The sequence below is a fragment of the Rhododendron vialii genome, chromosome 9a (genome assembly GCF_030253575.1).
Source record: "Rhododendron vialii isolate Sample 1 chromosome 9a, ASM3025357v1".
Lineage (NCBI taxonomy): Eukaryota > Viridiplantae > Streptophyta > Magnoliopsida > Ericales > Ericaceae > Rhododendron > Rhododendron vialii.
The window spans coordinates 25,322,227-25,346,884 of record NC_080565.1 but is presented as its reverse complement, the minus strand read 5'-3'; the positions used below and the strand labels follow the sequence as shown (position 1 = coordinate 25,346,884).

General features: G+C 38.1%; 1 non-coding gene and 2 pseudogenes across 1 annotated transcript; 2 read left to right on the top strand and 1 right to left on the bottom strand.

Moving 5' to 3' along the window:
• The window catches only part of LOC131301861 (origin of replication complex subunit 1A-like), a 33,155-nt pseudogene extending 32,643 nt beyond the window's left edge, over nt 1-512 (bottom strand).
• Nucleotides 513-4,485: 3,973 nt separating this feature from the next.
• LOC131299737 (uncharacterized) lies at nt 4,486-17,866 on the top strand (annotated as a pseudogene).
• On the top strand, nt 17,527-17,604 carry LOC131302226 (small nucleolar RNA snoR28). Its single transcript, XR_009191688.1, has one exon. It is a non-coding gene; the product is annotated as a small nucleolar RNA snoR28 (small nucleolar RNA).
• Nucleotides 17,867-24,658: the final 6,792 nt, after the last annotated feature.

The window sequence follows — 24,658 nt, the reverse complement described above, 5'->3', positions numbered from 1 at the left end:
AAGAGAACCGAGTACAATACAATCTATGCATATCCAGACAGATCACCGGGTACATTATAAAAAGTCCAGTGAGGAGCAAAGATCCTCAAGAGCAAAACTTTTTCGAGCTCACAACTTCAAATTATAAAGACATTACATACAATGTAATTTAACACATTTATAGCACTTCCTCCCTCTAACCCTTATACAATGGATCGCCATAGAAAGGCTTAGCAGAAGGACAGGATTATTTACCCCGATCAGAAGACATTACATACAAAATTATAAAGAAAGATTCAGTGAAGACAACAACTATGTACAGATTTCAACATTAAAAAACCGTGTAATACGATTTTTGGCTACCAATTTCGGGATCTAATTGCCAAAATTGCTACAAAAACACGGGGATCTAATTGCCGTTATTGTATGTATATACCCAGAGAGAGAGAGAGAGAGAGAGAGAGAGAGAGAACGATAACTGAAGAGAGGAGGAGAACGAGTGGCGGTGGTGGAGATGGCGGCTATGGGACTCCTAGTGGCAGTGGGTTTGGAGTTGAGTGGGTTATGTGAAGGAGCGATGAATCGATTGTTTTCGATTTTAGGTGTTTTAGGAGAACAGAGGTATAATGGAAACATTTGGGGAAATTAATGGATTATATGGAGAAAATTTTAAGTTTAAAATATTAGGAATGGATTATGTATTTATGTGAAGAGTCCGTTCCACTTTTTTTCTAAATTTTTTTTTTTAAAAAGAAGGTAATTTTGAACTCATATATTATAAAAATAAAAAATAATTTTTCGATTCTTTTTGCATTATTTAAAAGATTCCAATGAAATCTATCAAATAAAATTCATATTAGTAGAAAAATTATTTACATAAATACATAATTTTTTAGCTTGAATTTATCTTTTGTTTCAAAAAAAACTTTCAAATAGAAAGTGAAACACCCAGTTGGCTAATGAAAAAAATAAATTGTTGCAAATAGTTGCTGCCTTTTTTTTTATCTGACTATGACAATATACCGGAGTTAAGGAGTGGTAACATTTAAATTATACATATATCCCTAAATTATACATATATTCCTAAAATATATAATATTAATGAATAGACCCCCAAAGTATTAATAATGACATTTTCATTTTAAGTTCGTGAGCTTAACCGAGCTGAACACTATTAGACTCAGGTTCAGCTCATTTATCAAACGAGCCTAAAATGGAGGTTCAGGTTCAGTTTGTTTAGTAGACGAGTCAAACTCGAACGAGCCTTTACCGAACCGAGCCTCGAACAGTTTGGGAACGGCTCAATTCATTTACAGCCCTACCAACGATGGTGCTAAGGTTTGGGGGAGGAGAGAGAGAGAGGGAGTGCACATGGTTGAGAAGAGAAAAGGGGGTGGTTCCAGAGAGAGAGAATTGGTGGGAAATGTTCCCTCACATTTACAGTGCTTCCTTTTTCGTGAACGAGAGAGAGAGATGGCTTTCCTTTTATTCTCACCGCTTTTCATTTTCAAAAAACTACTAGGAGTAGCTTCTAAAACAGAAATTAGGAACCGCTAAGGGAAATACGTAATTATTTTTTAAACTAAAAATGATGGATTGTGATGAATGACATATCTCATAAAACGAAAAATAAGTACATGCAAAATAAACCTTAGTAGAAATGGAGCCTTGTAGTCAAGGGCTCAAGGAAATTTTTTGGTTTAAAAAAAAGGGGACCCAAGGGCAAAATATTTGCACTCCTAGTTTTTGTTGTTTTGAAATTTATGATATTACCTTTCAATGTGAGAAAAAATCCAAAGATGAAAATCTAATCTTGTCAAATTACATGCAGGAGGAGAAAAAGTGAATGCAGTTATTAAGAAAAGAAGTGTGAAAAAATAGAAAGAGGGACAGCCCAATGGCTAAATGCAATTTGAAAGCACTAAATACACTTTTTTCAAAAAAATAAATAAATAACTACCCCATTCTACCTAAATTTTTTGTCTTTTTCGTTTCATTTCGTTTTATTTTATTTTTTTGGTCATTTTTTTTAGATTCATAGCATTTTTTCAGATGAATCAACCATCTGAACGAGAGAAATCTAAAAGTGTAAATATTTATGGCCAGAAGCAAAAAAAAATTCCCTAAAAATGAAAAAGTACCAAACAACTGTTTTTTTTGCCTTAAAGTGTCGTCTAACTTTTGTCAATATCTGTCCATTTTTATTCTTTTCTGATTTCTCTGGTTGAGATAAATGATTAATTCCAATAATTATGACAAAAAGACTAAACACAAAATTACGAAAAATAAAAAATACCGAAAAAGTTACTAGACAAAAAAGTTAGGAAGAATGGGACAACAATGCACTGTTTCATTAAAAACTACTCCAATATCAATGTACAATGAAAATTTTGGAAGCAAATTATCTTCGGTCTTTTTTTACTTAAAACCAAAGGATCTATCTCTTGTTGAATAATTATTCCGTAGAAGTTTTCCTGTAGTCCAATTTTCCTCATGCAACCCCCCACGGAAGATTTCAAGTGATTGTGGTTCTTATAAGTCCTGTTACACTTATGCTCCAGTTCACAAGTCTTTAGCTGAAAGGTTTCCTACCTTGGCACCTTTCTACTTTAAACCTTAAAGGTACACCCATCTTCACACACTGCCCTTACTCTAGACCTGTCTTTCTTCTTAAATTTGATGCCATATCCACCATGCACAGCATATTAAGACATTGCTGTTTTGAATTGTTGCATTGAGCTAAACAACATCCCCTTAAACCTCAAATTCTCAACTCTTTCAGGTGGATTAAAAGTTTCAAATCTTGATAACCTCATTGTTTCATTCATCTCAGCTGTTTACTCAACTTTTGACTCATTTGAACTTTGACTCATTTGAACTTTCCCTACTTATCAACTTCTCACTCTCATAGTCAAACCTCAATCCTTCCCATAGTCAAACCTCAATCCTTCTTCATGCACATCATCAGTTTTTGTTTGGTCATTGGTATTTACCCTATTATCCATCTCAGTGTCACTATCAAATAACTCATTAGTCTTGGTTTGCTCTTCTGTATTTCATCTTCTTTTTCAGTGTACTTGTCAAACAACACGTCATCATAATCACAATCATCAGTTAGGAGATAGTCTAGGTCTAACAAACTTTTATCTGTATCACTATTGTAATACACATTTTCTCCATTAACAACCTCTTCGTCAATATGTATTTCAACCCCTTCAGGCATTTCAAGGGGAGGTAAGGCAGGGAAAGGCACGACATTTGCATTTGCATCTAGTTCATCAATGACATGTTCTACGTAGATTTCTATTTGTTCATGGCTCTTGACAACCTCTACCATATGCATTGCATCCTTATCAGTTCCTATAACTTTGAGTCCCTCCTCTAACCCAAGCTCAGGAATTATATACCACGACATTTTGAACTTAGGGTAACCAAGCCTTTCTACAATGTCCTCAACCTCTAACTTGGACCATAAATCAGGATCACAGTCATCAACATGGTTTACAACTCCCTCCACATAACGAACTGGGTTCTCAACAAATCGATCTAGATGGTGTACCTCAACTGTAAACAAACCAGCCATCTCTTCAATGCAAAAAACAAAAATTAAAAAAAAAACAGTAAAAGTCAATCAATGTGGGACTATAAAATCCATAGAAAGCCAGATGCATTGATTGTCAACAAGAAACATACTAAGGACCACAAAAACATTAAATTACTAAAAGATACTTATAAAGTAATAAAAAAAAGGCCAAAATATTCTTTGTTTTTTCAACGAATACAAAAAGGCCCAAGAATGATCTCTACAAATCACTCTCAGTCTCACCACATGGGTGGCCTTTGTCAACGAATACAATATAAAAAGATGGTGTTTAAAAATAAAAATACCACAACACTAGTATTTGTTGCCCAAGTATTATTTAAGATAGATTTAGCCAACAAACCAAAAACCTCAATACCACTGATTTACCTAGCTTTAGCATGTACCACTCCTGTTCGAGTTGTTGACCCCTTGCGCGTTGATCTTCTTCTCTTGATTTCGTCAAGATTGTCGAGTTAACGGGTGGGTTTCGGCGGAAACATTTAGGAAAGGTGTTTGTTCGCTGGATTTGGAGGGAAATGATTTGGGGAATTTAGGTTTAGGGTTTTTAGTCGCTGGGGGAACGAAAATTGGGGGGAAACGAAGAGATAAGGAATGGATTTTGGTTTTTAAGATTTTTTCTTTTATAGGTGGAGGCAAAAATTGGGGGGAAACGAAGAGATATGGAATGGATTTTGGTTTTTAGGGTTTTTTCTTTTACAGGTGGAGGATGACTGTGTAAAAGAATGTCCCACAATCACCTAACCATTTGCCACACAAGCAATTTCCATCCAAATTTAACAAGAAGGGTAACATTGAAATTGTGTTAAAACTATGAGAGTAAAATTGAAACGAAAAATTTTAGGAGGACGAAATTGAAATCGAGCCTTATTTGTAAGGACCAAATAAGTCTTTAAGCCTAAAAATTTGAAAGCAAAAACACCCAGACAGAACGCAGCCGACTCCAGTTCTCCACTCAACAATGTTCAGAACAACAATGGCCGCTCTCTCTCACCTCTCCACCGCTCTCTCTCTCTCTCCAAAACCCTAACACCCTCAAACTCTTCCTCCCTCTCTCTCTTCTTCCCAATCCCCTCCGCTTTCGACCCTCCAATTCCAGGCTCTTCGAAGCCAGACGTCTCCCTCTCTCCTCCGCGGTGCTCGACACCTCACGCACTCCGACCTCCAATAATGACCTCGAACCTCGCTATCTATCCTGTTCGATCCCCGACAAGCGGCTCAAGGTCGCCGTTCTTCTCAGCGGCGGCGTCTCTGGCAGCGTTGTGCTCCGCCTCCTCCACGCCGCCGGGCATTCCTGCACCGCTTTCTATCTCAAAATCTGGTTCCAGGTACCTCAAATTCTTCGTTCATAGCAATTATATAATATGAAGATTTCATTTTTAGTAACCAAGGGGTTTGGCCGGGTGGAAGACGCAGGATTCTTAATGCGGGGATCAAATTACTTGTATTGATAAATTAACAAAAAATATCATCCTTATATACTAATCACACAATTTTGAGGGGACCTTTCTTCATAATTTTTACAAACAAAACCTAAAATGTATTAGAAATAATGAGATAATTGGGAGGTGTGCAGGGCCCGGCCCCCGCTTGCACCCCTTGGTCCGCGCCCTGAGTGGAACTGAACGGCCTGCCTCAAGAGGTCGCATAGTCAAATCACGAAGGCCACGAACCTGCCGGCATCCAAGTTTGTAGTTTTTCGCGTTTACATTGTGTGTGTGCAGTATGATTAGTGTCAATTTATACCTTGGAATGCAAGGCTAGTTAACTTAAAAAGAGAGAATGCGAAATTGGAGCTACTCGTGTAGAGGGGTAAACTGGGCTGCTCCTGTGCGGGCATGACACGTTTAGAAGTCAGCATGACACGTCACGGCATGGTATGGGCCCGCATGGCACAAACACGTAAATAGGTGGAATTGGGCTGTCATTTTGGAGCACGCAACATGGCAAAGTATGAGCACAAGCAAGACATGAAAACGGCATGAGCCTGATGTATTCATTTCTATGATAATTGTTCATGTAGAATGTATTGGATAACTTGAGGAGTTTTGAACCACCGAGGCACTGATTCTTTTACTTCTTTTATTATTTTCTTTGTTTGACTGATTCATCACTGTCTACCAGTGGTGTTCCTGAATTTTTATGGCTACTGGTCCTATATTGATGAACTTTATGCGCTCTATGGTATGGTGGGTCTCTTCACTGCATTTGAACAATTTGGGAAAAATTTAGACACCCAGCGCAGTTGGTTCTAAACTTTCTTTTTCTTATAGGAAAACTTTGAAAACTTTTGGTCTGAATGCCCTTGGGAAGAGGATTTGAAGTATGCAAAAGCTGTCTGCAATCAGGTGCTTTCGTCTTTTTTATGTTCGATATTTTCTGCAGTTAATTTTCTTCGTGAAAAAGGATTGAATTGGATTGAAAATCTGAATTCAAGCTACAAACGTCTCTCCGAAGATATCCTTTTAATCTTCCCATTTAGGTGCAGTTTCATACTTCGATCTTTGTGATATTGTTTTGAATTGACTCCGACCGTTTCTGCTTGTAGTTGTTTAACTTTGTTTCCATTCAGTCGATTGCATTATCTGATATATCATTGTTTAGTTACTCATGCCACTAGGAAAGGTCATTATTCCGGTTGGAGTGTTGCATTTGGCTCTTTAGTTATTATTGGCTTATTGGTGTGTTATGATTATCCTGGGTATTATGGTCATTCTCTTGTTGAATAACGTAATAATAAAAGTGCATGTGCTGTAGATGGGTGAACTATGATCCTACTTTCTTTCACTGTATTCCTTCTTTCCTCTTCGTCTTCTTCTCTCGAACTCTAACTTCATTTTTGATAAATAACTCTTCCCACTAAAGTACACAATGATTTCAGGTGGATGTACCATTGGAAGTTGTGCATTTGACAGATGAATACTGGAACAATGTGGTATGTAAAAGTTTTGCTTCTGCTCTTTGTTGTTGTACTTCAATTTTAAAAAAAGCTTTGTCACTTGTCAACAACGCTTTCTGTTGCAGAAAGATGTTTATGTTTACCACTATGAAATCAAAACTTATGGGTCCATATTTCAGGTTTCCTACATTGTTGAGGAGTATCGGCGTGGCCATACTCCTAACCCGGATGTTCTTTGCAAATATGAGGATTAAGTTCGGTATGTAATGTTGGCTGTGAAGCTATATTGATCTCACATTGGTTTCAATTTTGTCTTGAAATTTTATATGGAGATGAACAAGGAAGCTATAAGTCAGATCGAGTATCTTCTTAATTCCCGTGCTAGAAGCTTTGATTTCCAGGTGCATTCATGGATGCTATTAGTGGGATGGCATTTGACTATGTTGCTTCTGGACATTATGCAAACATTATTCACTCGCCTACAGACCAAATGAATAAGCCTTCAGTTTTGGAACTTTCAAATGACATGGTATCTATGTGAGATAATTGTTCTCTGCTCTCTTTGTTTGAGCAATGGTAGTAGTTCTTCATAACTTTCTTTTTTGTTTATAACTCAAAACGATAAACTTGTTAGGGGGTAATTTTTTTTACCTTTTTGTGGTGTAAACTGGGTTGGCCATCTTCGACGTTCCTTAAAAGTTAAAATTACTGGACAATCCCTCAGGTTTCTTTAGTTTGTTTTCGGGAAATTGAGAAATTTATTGAACAAGCAGGCGTCTACAATGATGCTTTTGTAGATAACCTCTTAGAGTTGTCGGCCAAAGGTTATCATAGAAGTCTGAATTGGGTCAATACTTTTCAAGTTTTATACAAGAAAAGTACATCATATGTATAAAATAGCATATTAGATCTTCTGACAAAAAGAGAGGAAAAACTACAATATTTGACGGTCCGTCTTTCTCTCCTAGTTTCACGTGGGATTCTCCTTCTTTCACCACTGATGTCCTCTGCTGAACTTCATGGCAATGAAACTTCTTAACACCCTTTCAAATCACATCCTTGGTTTTTCCGTAATCCACTGCAACAATCGTTCCCCAATCCCTCCCATTGTCTTCTCTTTACAATGTTTCACCAATTCCTCTCTCTCTCTCTCTCTCTCTCAGTCTCCATACAGCCCCCCCCCCCCGCCCCCCGCCCCCCCTTCCTTGAAAACCTTAGAATAGAGTTGGAATTATTGGTAAGTTGCTCTTGCTGATTAGAGGAATCCATATCCTCTAATAGCCTTTGCTTTCATTATTGTTGTCATACATCTTGTACAATGTACATCTAGCCTTTTACTTGAATCTCATATGCGAAGTGGGGCAGTCGTTCTTCTTGCTTTATATCACCAAAGTCTTGTCGTCAACTCACCACCATCTTGTCCTCAATTGGAGTGGCTTCTCAAGTATTCATTTATTGATGTTTTTCTCATCCACTTCGTTTTGCTGCCCGTACAATTGCCTCAGCCTCCTCATTATGAAGCATTAAACGTGTTTACCTTCACAGCACTGTTACACTATTTTCCCTCCATTTTTTGTGCATGATGCCTTGGGCTGAGTTCCAGTTTATGAAAACTTTTACATGACATCAGTGCCTCTCTAGTTCTGCTGGTAATATCCTCTTAGTGCTTGTCCCCCTCCTTAGGACTTGTCATTCAGTATGACATGAAAGTACTTGGGTGCATTTTGCAATTAATTGTTCCATTGGGCACCTATATTTCATATAGCTGCATGTTTTGCATTTTGTGGATCTAAAGCCTGTTGGCAGTGGGTTCTGAGTTTCTGCTGCAAGGAGCCATGTGGGTAACACGTGTACGTTACCAGTTGACTACGCTGGGTTGCTTCAAGGAACACTTGTTTGGGTAGCAAAGACAAAACTGCTTTGTGGGTTGATGGAAGGGTCGAAACCTCACATAGGCCACAACTAGGTGCCCTTAGAACATTACAGGCATGGATCTCTAGCATTACAACAACCTAGGGAGCCAGTGGTGAAGTGGGTGGGGATACATGTGATACTTAAAGAGGCTGAAGTTCTAGACACCCTTTTAAGCCCGAAAGCAAGGGTTTAACTCACTCTATGATCACTATGGAGAAGGGATTACATCCTTTATTCTATTTTTTTCTGTTCCTCCATCCGCCGTCTTTTGCATGTTTCTGATTTGTGTACAAAACTCCCCCCTCAGAACACATGGACTCCATAAATTGCAACTGTATTTTAACATAAAATACTCTTTCTTGGTTTTCTTATTTAGAGGTAAATGCAACAATTGCGTGAAGACCTTCTTGACAGCTAAAATGTAACTCAACCAGCTGGATTATTTTTTGGAACTCTACCTTTTGCCCTTCCAAATTTGTATTACCTTAAGTTCACATCAGATTACAATGAGCTTGGAGCATAGAAATCATGTATTTATTGTCATGTAATGTTGATCTGTATAATATGTTTGCCAGCAGTTTTGGGACTATACCTTGTTATACCTTTGCTTTTCACTTTTCAGGTCAAGGATCAAACATACTTCCTTTCACATCTCTCACAATCTCAACTTAAACGACTGGTTTTCCCTCTTGGATGTATTCCAAAGGTTAGTCGATACCAGTTCCATTGGCACACAAGTATTTTACGTTATGAATGTGGTTTTGTCGCATCATAGTATTAAGATGGTATGCATAGTGTTGTGTGTATATTTGCTGCGTGTTTTAGTTCTTAAAGGTATACCGGTTGCTTCTTCTTCATTGTTTCTCGACAGTAAATTGAACTTGATTGAGATGATTTATGTATAGGTATCCATATGCTGGAAGAACTCTGACCCGCATCTTTCCTTCTGATTTATTATATTCTGATATTCTCTCTCCCAAATCACCTGCAGGATGAAGTCCGTAAACTTGCAGAAAAACTTGATTTGCCTAACAAAGACAGAAAGGATTCTCAGGGAATATGCTTCCTTGGAAAGGTATGCTTTCTCTAATGTTTGGCAGATTTATGCCGGAATTGTGAATTTCTGGGACTTGGTAACCTCCGACATACGTGTGGGTAGAATCCCCTGTATTTAGGAAAATATTTGGTTCTGTCAAATGAATTTTCATTTCATTCTGATGTTAGTCTGTGCCAAATATTACGTTAATCACTCCTTTTCCTCTTCATTTTGGTTTCTGTTGTGTTGTTTTATTTCATGAGTTGTAAATTCTCCATCTAAAAAGATAAGTTGCAAGAAATGCTTGCTTCTGTTCCTCAAACATGTTTATGCTGGGTGCTGACAGATCAAGTTCAGTGAATTTGTTGCGAGACACATTGGGGAGATGGAAGGTGTCATGTTGGAAGCAGAGACAGGAGATTTCCTTGGAAAACTCCGTGGCTTTTGGTTCTATACAATTGGCCAACGCCAAGGATTACGACTACCTGGCGGGCCCGGGTAAGCAATTGTGTTGATTACTTGTACAATTGTCAAAGCAAAGACAAATATGAAGTAGGCTACTATATGCCATTTTCATATGGGGCAAATAAATGTTAAACTCATGTTTTTGGTCAAGTGAGGGCCAAGGCTTTTGTTGCATTATTTTGGATACTGGACATTTTGTCCCAGCCCTGAGAAATGCATTCTACTATATGAAGTAGGCTACTATATGCCATTTTCGCGTGGGGCTCATAATTGTTGAGCTACTGATTATCATGAACAAACTGTAGTTCTGGGTCAACTGAGGGCTACGGCTTCTTTTTTTGTTGATCCTCGAAACTGCTGCAAAAGGCTGCAAAGATGAAGAAGAAGAATCAAAAGTTAAGATAGCACAAAGAGCCTCTGGCGGAGAAGGAACCCACTTCTGGGCCAGAATTTGCCTCGAAGCTAAAGCCGCCACTTCATGCGCTGCTTTGTTGGCTGACCGGCGGACTATCTCAGCGAGAGATCACCCAACTGAGCTAATTCCTGAATATCTCAAACCAAAGCGTCCACCTCCCAAGGTGGTACCAACTCAGAAACACAAAGAAGAATAGCTTGCTTATGATCCGATTCAGCTTCCACACCTTTAAGCCCCAATGCCCTAGCCATCAAGCAAGCCTCGAAGACTTGAAGAAACTGTAGCTGATTTCACCGCGCCATGGCTTGATGAGGGCTACGGCTTTTGTTGCATTATTTTGGATACATCACATTTTGTCTTAGCCCTGAGAATGCATTCTGCTGTGATGTTCAGAAGCTAAATTGATGAGCAATAGTACCGTGGTTATCACCGTTGGTGAAGCCATATTTAAAACTTTAAAGAATTCATTTTTTCCATACGTATGCTTCAATGATTGGTTTCATTCCCAATCTGTAATCTTTTCCTTTCATCCATTACGTTTTGGCATCTCACGTAGGTATGTTGTTGAGAAGGATGTTAAAAACAACGTAGTCTTCGTATCAAGAAATTACTTCTCAATGGACAAAAGGAGGCGCTTGTTTCGTGTTGGATCCTTGAAATGGCTTGGTGACTCAATTCCTATCCAGATGAGTCAACTGCGGTGCAAGGTAGTGAAATTCAGCTCCTGTACTCTCTCTGCACCCCACCCCCCTTCTCCTCTCTTCTTCTTTCTGACCATTGAGTTTCCTATTTTGTCATATTTGTTTCATGATGAGATACTTTCTACATGTGTTTTTTACGACTAGGAAACATAAGTGGTCATTAACACATGTGAGGGATAACTAATGAGCGAAACTTTTCAAAGGGTAACTAGAATGTCTATGACAACCTCCCAATGTGGCATATCCATGATATCCCGTACATTGCTTTATACGGCTGAGGTTACTTCATCGGTTATTACTGACCGAGGTTGAATTATGAAAACATTTCCTTGTCCATGGAAGTCAAAAAATGCTATTGGTTCATTTCTCTGAATTAATGTGTTGACGTTTGACCATGGTTATGGTGAGAATCTGTTACCCCACCAAATGTCTTGAAAATATTTGGGTTTGTGAGATGCTTTTTGGTAAAAAACGAAAAGGAAAACCATAGAGATGGTGTGGTGTTAGTTGATCAAAACAGTGTAGTGCTTATTGCATATCACATGATAATCCTGCCCGCATCTGCAGACAGTGTTTCCCTTTTTGGTGTTTGAGAGCTAAGAGCTTAAGCCTGTTTGCTATCACTTCCATTTTCTGTTTTCAAATTTTGACAATTTGTAGAAGACTTGTTCAGCGAACTGTTTCCGAAAAGTGGATTTGGAAAATGTTCTAAAAACAAGGTACGTTTTTTTTTCAGGTTCGACACGGCCCAGGTTTTTACAATCAAAAATGCTACAGGTACCGAAATTGGGGGACCGAAATCGGACCGACGGCCGCCGGCGGGCCGTCTCCGGCCACCGGACGGCCGATCCGAGCCGTCCAAAAATTCTAAAAAAAAAAACCGAGGGGCCCCACGCGGGAATCAACGTCATCCGAGGTGTGTAGGGTGCTTGATCGGAGCACCCCTTTTCGTGTGTATATGTAAAATTTACATATACACACGAAAAGGGGTGCTCCGATCAAGCACCCTACACACCTCGGATGACGTTGATTCCCGCGTGGGGCCCCTCGGTTTTTTTTTTTAGAATTTTTGGACGGCTCGGATCGGCCGTCCGGTGGCCGGAGACGGCCCGCCGGCGGCCGTCGGTCCGATTTCGGTCCCCCAATTTCGGTACCTGTAGCAACACTCACAAGAGGAGGCTTGTGGTATGGAATCTGAGCAGAAAGATTGTGTTGAGCTTGAGATAAAACTGAGTGGCGTTACCGATCATTGATCAATCGAAATCAGAGCCTCAATGTGAAACGATTTCCAGAATTCCAGTATTCCACTCAATTGGTTTCAACGGTGGAGAAAAATGTGGTCGGAGGTGTTCTAGATTTCATACGCCCCTTTCGTCAAGAAATTACAAGGTAAGGCTGTGCTTGCCGTGTTCAGATCCTGTACATGTCGTGAGTTGTATACTTGTATATGATGACAAAAAGAAGTTGCGACAGAAGTGGTAAGAAGAAGATGGAACGAAGCTTGCTAAATTTCTTCTTTTGGTTGCTTATCATAACCATTTCTATTCAAATCCATCCAAAGTCTATGATCTGAACACAACGAAAATGTGTTTGAAAGAGAAGACTTGGAGTGACCGACGAAGGGGAAAAAGTTTGCCGGAAGCTCAGAGTTCGAGAGACAGTTCTGGAATTTGTTTAGGATCCTTTTTTTAAGAACGTACGTTGGTTTTGCCCAACTTCCTGAAATTTTTTTTTTATAACTACACATTTTCTCTACAGGGTTGGTTTTTATTGTTTGATTTGTTGAGGTTGATTTTCCTGTGCGTATCATGCAAATGGTTTATGTGAAATGAAATTGACCATCGGAAACACACTCAATTGTATATAGGGCCGGTCTAGGTATTTGGATGCCCAAGGTCAAATGGTGGAATAAGGTCCTATATAAATTTTTTAATTTAAAAATAAGAAATAGAAATTTTTGTCTATATAGTATCATTTTCATTCATACTATTTAACATGGTCAATATTTCGGCCTTAATGGTTTGTGCAATTGCTATAATATTAAGTGGACTTAGGTTTGAATTACAGCAGTCCTATTTTATCAGGTTTTGAACTCAAGCATCTTATGTGGAAAATCTAACACTTTATCACTAAACTACCAAAAGAATTCTTATTATAGTTGCGTGCAGAAAATATATATACTTATCGAGAAAGGGGTGTTCCATTTTTGACCCAAAATGTGGAGGCTCAAGTCGGTGGCCTCTTATGCCTTGCCTTTGGGCCGGCCTTGCTTGTATAGCTTCTCTTTATTTGACTGGGCATAAGAAATGATGTCTTAACAGCATCTTGCTTTTCAAAAAATAAAAAATAATTAAGAGCATCTCCAACCGTTACCTTTATCTTCTAGCGATATCATAGCAGTTGCGTAATTTGTGTTTTGCGGTTCAGTACACTATATTTTTTTCCTTAGGCCTTAGTTTGGTTTTCGCTCGTCGTTGTCTTGTCTTTATTATTATAACGACGACAGCATAGTTGTACTTTTCTTATTCCTATTAATGCATTTCTTGCTCTTTCAAAAAAAAAAAAAAACCGTCACCTTTTTTTCTTAAACTCAGTCTCAATTTTTAAGTAAAATTCCTCTATAATACGTTCTATATTAAATTGAATTTACTTACATCAAGGGGGCTCAAAATTTTACTTGAGTTTTGCAAAGTTGTTTTGCCCCTCAGTCATGCCATTAATGAAAGCTTTTATACAAAAATTTCTCCTAGATTGGAGTTTGCACGTTTTAGTGCTCCATGTCAAAGGAAGCTTTTACACAAATTTTTGAACCACAATCACTTGAAATCTTCCATGGGGGTTGCATGAAGGAAATTGGACTACAAGAAAACTTCTACGGAATAATTATTCAACAAGAGATGCTTTGATTTTAAGTAAAAAAAAAGACCGAAGATAATTTGCTTCCAAAATTTTCATTGTACATTCATATTCAGAAATCCTATTGGTACCGACGGGTACCATAGGAAAAATGTACCGACGGCCGCCGGACGGCCGTCTCCGGCCACCGGACGGCCGATCCGAGCCGTCCAAAAATTTTAAAAAATAAAATCGAGTGGGCCTACGCGAGAATCAATGGCATCCGAGGTGTGTAGGGTACTTGATCCGAGCACCCATTTTTCGTGTATATTTGTATATACGTGTATATACACGAAAAAGGGGTGCTCGGATCAAGTACTCTACACACCTCGGATGCCATTGATTCCCGCGTAGGCCCACTCGGTTTTATTTTTTAAAATTTTTGGACGGCTTGGATCGGCCGTCCGGTGGCCGGAGACGGCCGTCCGGTGGCCGTCGGTACATTTTCCCTATGGTACCGTCGGTACCAATAGCACTACTCATTGATATTGGAGTAGTTTTTAGTGAAACAGTTCATTGTTGTCCCATTCTTCCCAACTTTTTTGTCTAGTAACTTTTTCGGTTTTTTTTATTTTTCGTAATTTTGTGTTTAGATTTTTTGTCATAATTATTGGAATTAATCATTTATCTTGACCAGAGAAATTAGAGCAGTATAAAAATGGACTGATATTGACAAAAGTTAGACGACAATTTAGGCAAAAAGATAGTTGTTTGGTGCCTTTTCATCTTTAGGGATTTTTTTTTGCTTCTGGCCATAAATATTTACACTTTTAGATTTCTCTCGTTTAGACAGTTGATTCAACCCGAAAAATGTTGCGAATCTAAATTAAAATGACGAAAAAAAAACGAAACGAAACGAAAAAGACAAAAAATTTAGGAAGAATAGGGTAGTTTTTATTTATTTTTTTGAAAAAAAGTGTATTTAGTGCTTTCAAATTGCATTTGGCTATTTGGCAGTCCCTTTTTCTATTTTTTCACACTTCTTTTCTTAATAACTGCATTCACATTTTCTCCTCCTGTATGTAATGTGACAAGATTAGATTTTCATCTTTGGATTTTTTCTCACATTGAAAGGTAATATCATAAATTTCAAAACAACAAAAACTAGGAGTGCAAATATTTTGCCCTCGGGTCCTTTTTTTTTTTAAATCAAAAAATTTCCTTGAGCCCTTGACTACTAAGAGCATCCGCAATGGTAATAATCAAAATCAATAATCAAAATGTGCCACGTCAGTATTTGATTATCCATTTAGTTCATAATCAAACTTAACAACATCTATCTCCACATTGGTTATTTTTGCATTCCTAACCAAAAAACCCTCCCACAATACACAATGCACATTTGTCCAATCGCAAACGAATTTCAATCATGCATCTGATCACACCAAATTATTCGTCTCGATGAGACGATTCTAATGTGGGGTGTTTTTGAGTTATTGAGTTTTGAGTTTGGTTATTAAGTTTGGTTATTGAGTTTTGGTTATTAGTAAAAGTTGTTAAATTTGATTATGGAATGGGTGAAATTTGGTTATTTGCTAAAAGGCTTGTAACTTTCCTTATTACAATGTGGGGTATTTTTTGAACATTGTTGTTAAGTTTGATTATCCAAACCCATTTGATTATCACAACGTGGATGCTCTAAGGCCCCGTTTCCGCTAAGGTTTATTTTGCAAGTACTTATTTTTTATTTTATGAAATATGTCATTCATCAAAATCTATCATTTTTAATTTAAAAAATAAATATTTATTTTAAAAAATAATTACTTATTTCCCTTAGCGGATCCAAATTTCTGTTATAGATGCTACTCCTAGTAGTTTTTTGAAAAATGGCAAACGGTGAGAATAAAAGGAAATCCCTCTCTCTCTCTCTCTCTCGTTCACGAAAAAGGAAGCACTGTAAATGGGAGGGAACATTTCTCGCCAATTCTCTCTTTGGAACCATCCCCTTTTCTCTCTCTCAACCATGTGCCCTCCCTCTCTCTCTCCTCCCCCCAACCGTAGCACCATCGCAGGGTTCTCCTTAACCCTTCCATGGCCGACACCCCCAAAAAACCAACAACCCAATCCACCTCTAAATCCAAGAAAACCCCAATTCAAAACCCTAAACCCTCACCCTCTCCCTCTCCCCAAACCTTTCCCACCCCCCAGCCCCTCCCTCCCCCTCGCCGCTCCTCCCGCCTCGTCTCGTCCCCTAATATACGGCCGCCGCCTTCTTCCCTACCCAAAACACCAATCTGCCAAAGCCCTAATTTTGCTAAGAATGTCAGAAAACGTAAAAATGGCAGTGATTCGGTTGAAGTTTCGTTGTCAAAAATCGTTATCTCCTATGTCGCTTGATCTATATGAAGTGAGAAAGAGAAAGAAATATGGGGAAGAGAATTTGGGGAAAAGGATGAGGGCTAGGGTTTTAAGAAATGTGAAGAGGAATTTGGACATACCAAGTACTATAGGAAAGTTGTGTATGATGGAGGAGAATTTTTGGTGGGGGACAATGTGTATGTGAAGAGGAGAGAGGAAGCGTGCTCGGATGAGGAAGACCCCGAGACAGAGGAGTGCAGAGTGTGTTATAAGGTTGAGAGGGCTGTGATGATTGATTGTGATGATTGCTTGGGTGAGTTTCACTTGAAGTGCTTGAAGCCTCTGTTGAGGGAGGTTTCGGAAGGGGATTGGGTTTGTGGGTACAGCGAGGCGAAGAAGTTGGGTAAGGATGTGGAGTTTCCTAGCCCGCAGGAGGGGAAGAAGAGGGTTAAGACCGCAAAAGAGAAGCTTCTTTCGAGCGATTTGTGGGCCATCCATATTGAGAGGTAATGTAGCTTAGATGGAGTAAGTAAATGAATAAAATGCTGCCTCATGTTAACAAAGTTTAGCTATGATGGAATATTTGACATTGTTGTTGTTTATGTAGTATGTGGAAAGAGGTGGATGGGAGCTATTGGTTCAGGGGTCGTTGGTACATAATACCTAAAGAAACTGCTGCTGGAAGACAGCCACATAAATTGAGGAGGGTGATTTATTGGACTAATGATTTTGCTGGCATTGAGGTGATATATGCTATTTCTTGATTTTATTGGGTAGTCTGTGGATGTTAAGGAATTAAATTCAACCGTTATGGACAGTAGTCTTACATAAGCAACACTGATATATGCTTTATCTTGTTTTTTTTTTTTTTTGTTGTCTCTTGATGTTCAGGAATTATATTGGACAATTATGGCCAGTCTTTTTTGCACATGCAAAACTTAGATGTTTTGTTCTTTTTGTTAACACTAGTAGCTTGCTGTTTGAGAGCATTTCTCCCCAGGCTCCAATTGGGTTTATGACATTGTAAAATAAGAGAGTTATGTTCATTTGGTTGCTTGGTACTTCAAATCTGTAGCAAATTTCGTTTTTCTCTTCATTTTCACTTTCTGCAGAATGAAAATGCTTTTATTTGACGGTTCATCTCTTCTTTTTAGTCTGTTAATTTGTTTTCGTGATGGATAAATACTAGAATATTAGTTCGAAGTAGAGGTAAAATTTGTCTAGACTTTAGAGTTTTGAGTGATTGTGATTGTTTCTTTATAGATGAAATCTGTCCTTCGGCACTACTACCTCATGAACCCTAAAGAATATGCTGATGCCAAAAACGAAGGTGATGACGTGTTCATTTGTGAGTACAAGTATGATATACATTAGCATAGTTTCAAGCGTCTTGCAGATATTGATCACGGAGAAGAGGTAAATCTCCAATCTTTAAGTAGAATTTTTCCTAGCCAGGGTAATTGAAATAGTTTGGCATTCTCTTTGAATTTATAGGTTCATTTTATCATTTGATAAGACGGTGGAGAAGCTGATAATGATGAAGATTGGAATTCTTGCAAGGGTTCAGACTCGGACACAGAAGATGAAATGGAATATGAAGAAGAAGAAAAAGAATAATTTATCCATTGAACCATCCACTACTCATCAGTTGGCTGCACTATGACTATTCATCATTATTAAACATTCTAGTGTATATTTTGAAGGTGCCTTTTTTGTAGAACTAAATGTTCACGACTTATTGTAACTAATACAGAATTCACGGAAATGAAGGATTTTTGGACTTCAAAAAATAGGCATGAAGAGAATTCTTGGACATGTGAGATCCCACAAGCAGACTGAGCTTGAAAGAGCAAAAGCAACACTTTTGCTATCAACTTTGCCCAAGTTTCTACCATGCAGGAACAAGTATGTATGACTCGAGTTACTATTGTTTCAGTTTTTTTGGTGTGATAACTTGAATAAGGGGTTGTGATTCTCTATGTAGAGAAGTTGAATAGATTACTTGTCATGCCCTCGATTTTCAATAAAAATAAAGATAGCTTTTCATAAGTAAAACTCCTCACATTATCTTACATAATACCCAAAAAGAGTTCACCATATCCTAATCATTAAATTACAGATCCAACTCCAAGAGTTTGAACATATTACATTAATAAAAGAAATAGAGTTTAAGTCTATTACATTCCCAAAATATGTTTTACCAAAATGTCCATGAGTCATTTTTACTACTTCTTTCGAAAATATGCACTTGAATGCATGTATTTTGCTCCATACTACTGCTTTGGGATCACACCTAAAAAATGATAGGTTGGGCAATACTAGCCCAGTAAAGAAATCTACACAACCATTATATGCAAATGGGATGACAAGTAGAATGAATAACATAAGCAATGTACGGTATCTCAAAGGAGAAATAAAACACAACTAGTAATTGTCCCAACGTCGACGACATAAATGAGGTACCGTGACTACACACTAAGACTCTAGTTCAACCACGAGGACTTATTGTCTAGACGATTGTCATGCCCTCAATTTTCAACATAAATAATAATAATTTTGAATAAATAAAATCATTACTAGAGTACCGATAATATCCAAATGACACTTTTTTTCTATTCTCAAAGTTAAATTCAAAAGTTACAATCTTGGCTCAAGGCCCCAAGTTATTAAAAGACTAGAATTGTATTACAGTTTACTGTAATCATTCTTCCAAATACTTCTTTCAACTCAGATACAGATGATCGCCTCTTTAATACCTTCGAAAAACATTATCAATGAACACGCCATGCACGCCATGCCAACTTCTTTGCTTTGTACCTGACCTGAAAATGATAGGTTGAGCTATACTAACCTAGTAGAGAAATCTATACTAAGTTATATATACATGCGATGAAGCATACAATAAAAGTGAATGAGTTTCAACAAACGGACATGAGATCAAAAAGACTACCACAATGAACAAACGGACTAAGACTGTGGGATCCTGGACTTCTTACAGATGTCCCCAAGCGTTCACACATCAACTAGAAGCAGCATCAAACTCACATCGGTCTAAATATCCATGACAATTTTTCAACCATTTTATGACTGCTCAAATGAATACCACAAATAACCTCATCATTCAATACCGTTTGTCATCAAATCTCTTTTTCATAAAACATTCATTTTTGATTACCAAAATAGTTTAGAGAAATCTCAAGACCATTACAGGTCAAACTCCGTTGATTCAAGCTTGAATACTGGAGTCCGTTGATTTGTGCCCAAATACCGAATCCATTGATTCGCTCAAGAATACCGAAGGATTTTTGATAAAAATTCTCTTTAAAAAAAAACTCAAATTTCTTTCTTTAATAAAACCTTGATAGAATCAACCATTCATTCTCTTTTTTTAACAGCCACAGTCTCAAGTAACAAATAGTCCAAACAACAACACAAACTCCCAAAGTCAATCATAATTCTCTTCATCATGCGAGACATTCAACTGTGTTACCACTCCTTGCGTCACAATGAATTCTCTCCACCTGGGTTTTCGCATTACCACACCTTGCGTTGCGGGCCCTCTAGAGTCTTTGCATTATCACATCTTGCGTTGCAGGACCCTTAATTCAAAATAATCAACTCACACATGCACACATGCATTATCAATCCGTATACAAGAAGACAACATTTCTTAAGGTCACATTATTTCATTCATCATCACATAATGTATTGCAAACTCATAAACACATCTCATTGTACATTGGTAAATACTACAAGTTCACGCTATTCTTCAAAGTCAATCATGACATCCTTCGTCGCGCACCGAACCCATAATGACTCCACGATACACAACCCGCTAGATTCTAACCGAGAATCTTATAGTACGAGTGTCAAAACAACCTAGGGAGCTCAACAAGACGAGGCACGAGGATACGAGTCACAACACTACCCATTGGATCATTAGACAAGCTCATGTCTACTCATAACACTTACCACTTTATCCCTTATAGTCCACGGTACTCCTATCGACCTTATTGTATATTTTCCTAACCAACATCGCTGATATTATGCTCTAATGAGTGCCAAGAAACAGGGTCAAACAACGAGTCATTAGGACATAAGCAATCATGCTCAAGAGTGACTTAAACATGTTCTATTTATATAGGGAATCATAACACGGAATGAGAGCAACCTTAGGAATAACCACAGACATTGACAAACTGACACACCTCTACTTAAATTGTCATAACTTTCTGTGTACTAAGATTTTTAAGGTGATTCTAGTGGCAAATGAAAGTTGACTTTAAGACTTTTGAATCGATATAAATTTTGCACGAATCGAGCATCGGACAAGGAAGTTACGGTCGTTTGAAGTTGGATTGAAACCCAAAAAGCGAGCAGAATTTTCAAAGAGGAGAGGGATCGATCCCTCTTCTCATGGGGATCAATCCCCGAAGGGAAAAATCCAAATTTTGAATGAGGGATCAATCCCTCTTACTTAGGGATCAATCCCTAGGCGATTTTGGGCAATTTCTGCAGATTTTGATAGCTTTCCAAATGAACAAAGGAGGACGATCAAAGCTCGATTAAAGCACGAAATCAACTCATAAACACACAAAGTGAGTAAGAAATCTCTACCTCAAGCTTCCAAGGCCGAAACCCAAGATCCACTAGCGAGCCCTAACTTTCAAACTCGAAATCCTCCATGATTTCTCCTCTCCGAGCTCTATCCAACGAACCACGAGCTTGAAATCACGTCTAAAAGGTGGAATAGAGGTTGATAACCATGTGTTTTGAGTTTTGGGGTGAAATTTTGTGAGATGAAGCAAGAGAGAGAGAGGGAGAGTCGGCTGGAGAGAGAGAGAGAGAGATAATGGGGACTTTTTATCTCCTATCACACACACACACCCCCTTTTATAATAGCACTCAACTCAATCACATTCACACTCCCTCAAATAATAATCCTATATTTAAGCCCCAAATCAAATAAACTCACAATTTTTCCATTTATTCGATATTCTAGCATTTATAAAATCTTTAAACTATTTTCGTGAAAATATGGGTCTTTACAACAATTTTTTCATGACTGCCACTGCCCCTCATCATATTTCGAATCACTAATCCAATATCTTAACTTATGAAACTATCATAATTAAAGAATTGCAATGCCAATGTCTTTCATATAACTCACACTTTCACAATGATAGCCCATTTTCATTCACATTGTGTCACAATTTCCTTATCATTTTGTGTCATCAGTAAAAGCTCCTGCCGAGCCATTTAAGGGATCCTGATACCCCCTACCAGACATCTTACCCATTGGTAGGTCCTGAATACATTATGAGCATTTGCTCTTGTCGGGCTATTTACGAAGTCCCGTTACTCCCTGCTAGTACCTCCCTCACTGATGGAGCTAATTCAAGTCAAACATCATAGGCCACCATACCACAACTCCTCCGATACACTTTACAATTTAGTCATTCATCTCAATCACATATAGTGAACTCACAACGAAGACTTATTTACATAGAAGTAGTATGAATAAATTTCACTTCAGTCAACTCACTATCGTTATGCCGTTAGTTTCTCATATCATCATTTAAGCTTGTACATATCATACATCAAAGGGTACTTACTCACAACGATTCATAGATTTCATCCTAGTAACTCTTTAAACCGTACAAGCTACGAAAGAGATGTACCACACATCAATCGTGAGGGAAATGTCTCTCGTATTTACACCTAGCGTTGTTTAACTTAGCAGAGTGTTCTACACATTCATCTTTCACATCGCATGTCAACACACACAACTTTCGCCCACCTACATTCATTATGTTCTCTAAACTCTCGTTTCGGTATCAATAGGCTCCTACGGAACCCAACGACCACTACAAAGCCTTAAGTATGCCACTAGCCTCATCTAACCGTTCAATTATGTACTCAGACAAACCTAAGAACATCTGTGTCTCACTCAACGATTCTAAGGAAAAGAGAATACCCAACGTATACAAACATGTCTATCTTATTTTGCCTACCAAACCTTATCAGTTAAGAATTAGGTGATGAGACCACCACCATTGGAAAGTAGATTTTCGGTACATGAATTTTGATATCAAATTTGTCCAGTTTGGATGAAAAAGTTTTGCCCGTTCGAAGTTTTGCCAAAAATGCAGATTTTTCATTTCCTACCGATAGGACACAACCTCCTACTAGTAGGAGACCAGAATTTCACCAAAAGATACTACTGGACAGCGTTTCTACCTGTAGGGCCAAAACTCCTACTGGTAGGACCTGGGTTTTCAGTGCACTATTTTCAGATTTCATAAGAACAATTCCAACAAGAAACCAATGATCTAGGGCATGATTCAAACACCAAATCAACGCATAAACACATAATAAAAGTGAGAAATGCCTACCTCAAAGTCGAAGAACGAAATTCAAGCTCAATCAAGCAAGCCCTAGCTTCGAAAATCCTGAATCAACCAAATACTCCTTTTCGAGCTCATACCCACGAATTTTCAAGCTCTAGAACACTTGAATGCGAAAAATCTTGCGGCGGATCAAAGTGGGATTGAAATATTTTGGGGTGTTGGAATGTGAGAGTTTGAGAGAGAGAGAGCTGAGAGAGTTGAGAGAGTTCGGATAGAGAGAGAGGAAGGGGTGGATCGTGTGGTTCTCACACCCACACCCACTCCTATATATACTCCATGATCTTTGCTTTACACTAATGCCCCTCACCTCCAAGTTCTCGCACATTCGCCCCAAATCTCATATTCACACGACTTTTCACATTATCCTGATTTTCTAATTTTCATTTAAGCACCTAAATTATAGAAATTTAAAACAGGGGTCTCTACATTACCGCATTTATAAAAGGTGCAATCTATGATGATCAATGTCTTGTACGTTGCCTGTACATTCATGGTGTTCCTGGAACTGGCAAGGTATTTGTATTGGCTCTAGACCTATACCATTCCTGCAGTTGGTTTAAACTTGTTAATTTTTATGATTAACTTAGGTTGATTTTTGTACTTATTTTGTATTGTTATGTGCACTTAACTATAGACAATGAGTGTTCTCACAGTAATGAAGAGACCTAACCAGAAAAGACTCATGAAGCCTAGAGTGCCTAAAACCTTGCTTAAACTTCAACTTAGGGAAATTTAGGGTGAGTTTCCCAAACGGGGCTGAAGGGGCTGAAAGGGCCTTTTTTGGAAACAAAGCGGCTAATGTCAATAAGGAGGTTTAGCCTAGATTACTTCACAGGTAAAACACTAAAACTTGTATAGTGCAAATTTATTCTTTAGTATGAAAATCTATTCAACCTTGGAAGTTCTAAAGAAATTTTTCAGTAATGAAGAGTTACTATATTCTTAAATTTAGCACAAGACAAAGGAATGGGTAAATTTTGAAGCTTTTTCAACCTAGCCATTCATATCAATTTTTAGTAGTAAAATAGTAGACCATTGACTATTGATTACTAAGATGAACAGCTCAGATCATGCACTGCAACCCTGTCACTATAGATGACCTGATCCTTTCCAGCCGGTTTTGATTTTGATGGGCCACTCATTTGAAAATAGGTTAAATTTCACTGGCGTTTTTGGACAAATGCAAGAACTTTCCTTGAGGACATTTTTTACTTTACAAACTACTGTAGATTTCCAAAACCGTTAAGTTGATACTAACGCAATTAGTTTTTACTATAAAATGGTTGAAATGCCCTTCATATTAGTTGAACTAAACAATCGAATATTTTTGTTCTTTTTTCTTCTAATTGGTTTTTTATGTTGAACTACAATTAACTACTTAATATTTGGTCAAATGTCAATAATTACTAATACATAATATTGTAATAATAATAACTTTATAAAGTTAATATATTGTGCTTGTATCTTGTTCTTTATTTCCGAGAAAATTTCTGTTATATCCCTTCGACTTTAAGTGAAAATTCAATTTGGTCATCCACCTTTCAATTTGGACAAATAAATACTTCTATTTTCGAATTTGTTCCAATGTCAACCCTCGGTTGGCTTCCGTTAATGTTTGGGACGGAAATTGATCATGTGCCTAGCACATGACCAATTTTAAAGGGTATATTTGTCCATTCATGTCTCTTTCTTCCAACCATTATTCCCCTCTAATTTTTGAAAATTCCTGTCTCTCTCCTTTCCCATCTCCCACCAGCCACCACCTAACGAAGAAGAAAACCCACTCCCCGCTATCTCTCTCTCTCTCTCTCCCCTCAGATTCTCCTCTCTCAAATAAATTTCACCCATCAATCTCCCTCTTATTCGAATTTTCTGCGCGATTCTAGGGTTCTTAGGTTTGGGGAATCCGAAATCCCCTCTCTTCTCTGTGACTGATGTACGGCGGTGGAGGTGGGGGTTTATGATGGTGATGAGGAGTGGTTGGGGTTGTGGATGGCGACACGATTGAGATAAGGGCTTGGTTCTTATACGATTTGAATTGGGGT